This window comes from Aegilops tauschii, chromosome 4 (assembly GCF_002575655.3).
Source record: "Aegilops tauschii subsp. strangulata cultivar AL8/78 chromosome 4, Aet v6.0, whole genome shotgun sequence".
NCBI lineage: Eukaryota > Viridiplantae > Streptophyta > Magnoliopsida > Poales > Poaceae > Aegilops > Aegilops tauschii.
In genome coordinates this window covers 352,809,299-352,811,647 of record NC_053038.3, presented here as the reverse complement: position 1 = coordinate 352,811,647, position 2,349 = coordinate 352,809,299, and the positions used below count along the sequence as shown (strand labels likewise).

Sequence of the window (2,349 nt, the reverse complement as noted above, 5' to 3'; positions counted from 1 at the left end):
GCAACAGAAGGTATGGCAAGTTACAGAGATGTGTGGCGCCTAGCCAGGAGGCGCCACAATGTACAGTGCAGCGCCCAAACGCTGGGCGTTGCACTGTAGAGTGTGGCGCCTCCAGGCTAGGCCCTGCAGAAGTCTGTAGCTATCCAGAGAGCCACAGAAGGTATGGCAAGTTACAGAGATGTGTGGCGCCTAGCCAGGAGGCGCCACACTGTACAGTGCAGCGCCTAGAGGCTGGGCGTTGCACTGTAGTGTGTGGTGCCTTCCGGCTAGGCGCTGCACATGTCTGTAGCTATCAAGAGAGCAACAGAAGGTATGGCAAGTTACAGACCTGTGCAGCGCCTAGCCTGGAGGCGCCACACTCTACAGTGCAGCGCCTTGTAGCTAGGCGTTGCACTGTATAGTGTGGCGCCTTCAAGCTAGGCTGTCTCATTTAACACATCCCACTTGTAAGCCCAAGTGGGGAACCGTAGTGGGTCGTCTTTGTCGTCCCAATCCTCGTACTTCACGGTCTTCGGTCATCCAACCGGCAAACGCTCCCAGCTCCATATGGAAAGTGTGAGCAGACAACCACCAATACCTCCAGTGTGCCTACAACAGGCTTTGTCCAACTGCACATAAAAGAGAACATGGTCAAATTTGCCGCAAGAGCGCATTGATAATGTATCAATGAAGTGAAAAGGAAACAACTTCATACCTGTCGATACAAGTAAGCCAGTGTCGCCGAACCCCAACTCCATTTGTTATCGAAGACGGTCAACGCCTTCAGCCACATCCATGGAGCATTCTTGCCTGTGCCATCAGCAAACATAGTCCTGGATATCACGTACCACATGTAGACACAAGCATATGTCTTCACCATGTCCTCATTAGCATCCTCAGGGCAAGTACTGAAGTTCGATGATATCCACGTGAAAGTAGCGCCCGCTGCAACTCTTTCCTTCTTCTTATCTTCTGCTTCTGGTTCCCGAGGCTCCGGAGGAACCATACCGATAAGGGCATGCATCTGCGCGTGCCACCCATCAGAATCGGTGTTCATACATAAAGGATTGCCATCGATAGGAAGACCGGTGATCATAGCAATATCCTGGAGCGTCACGGTCATCTCCCCGGTCCGAAGATGGAAAGTGTGTGTCTCCGGCCTCCAATGATCAATAAGCGCGGTGAGTACTGCAGCATTGTTGGGTGTCGTCGACCGGCGGACCAACTGAATGAAAGGGAGAAGTCCTGCCTCCCTTACGTACGGTGTGTACCGCTCATCATAGCGCATCCATCCAAGGGTGGCCCCGTGAGACCGAAGCTTCAGAGGTGCAAGCTCCTAAAACAAACAAATCATAACATTACATATGGGGCATTTGTGTTTAAAAAAATACGAAATTCATAACACCGGCCACTTTCAGTATTACCCGCTGCTCCACCGACATAGCGTACGACCGGTGTTGTTTGTCCCAATGATCATCGAGAAGCCAAACCATCCTAACAATTTCAACAAAGCATTCTTGTCAACACGATTATCTTTTCAATTCAAAAAAACTAAAGTACGCCTACTACATGCAAGATTCAAAGCATATGTATCCAAAGCATTTTTCTCAATACGAGTATAATTTCAGTACAAATAAACTAAACTAGGCCTACTTCATACAAATAACTTTTCCATAGAAATAACATGTCAATCTATGTATCCAACCATATCTTTTCAATAAAATAAAATAAACTAGGGTTCCACAAATCAAACAAACAAGGGTTGTAATACATGCAAAATTCTAATACACGCAAGATTCAAATCTAATCAAATCAAACAAGGATTCCCCAAATCTTCAAAATACCATATTTTGTATGGATAGAAAGAAGGGGATCGGAGGAGAGTACCTTCTAGGATGGATTGGTGAAGAAATGCACGGACCAAATTGTCGGATCTGAAGGATTTGGGAGAGGGGATTGAGAGGGGGAGAGGAGGAAGCCGCCGGCGCTGTTCTGTAACTCCTGGAACGAATGGGTGGGGTGGGGGAGGGGGAGCGGGCGGCTGGCATCTAAGTCACAGTGCAGCACCTAAGGGCTAGGCGCTGCACATTACATGTGTGGCGCCTACCTGGCGCTGCACTGCTGGGTCCGGGGCCCAGGGCTGCCACGGTGGATTGGAGTGCAACGCCCCCGAGCTAGGCGCTGCACCGTTGGGTGTGGCGCCGGCGTGGCGGGCGCTGCACAAAAAAGTCAGGGGAGTGAAATAGTTTCACGGGCAGTTCATTCTGTGAATTGATTTTGTCCTAAGATTAAAATTGTCAAATTTGCCACATGGTGGGCTATAGCAACGATAGGAGTAATTATTGGCAAGTGAACGCCAACGGACTGGTG

The 2,349-nt window shown here is 49.3% G+C and overlaps 1 long non-coding RNA gene across 1 annotated transcript; it reads right to left on the bottom strand.

The window, feature by feature from the left end:
* Window positions 1-834: 834 nt before the first annotated feature.
* Window positions 835-1,967, bottom strand: LOC141021524 (uncharacterized). The gene is made up of 3 exons (XR_012182842.1): window positions 1,867-1,967; window positions 1,404-1,473; window positions 835-1,315 (listed from the first exon to the last, which is right to left on the bottom strand). It is a non-coding gene; the product is annotated as an uncharacterized lncRNA (long non-coding RNA).
* Between the last annotated feature and the right edge of the window lie 382 nt (window positions 1,968-2,349).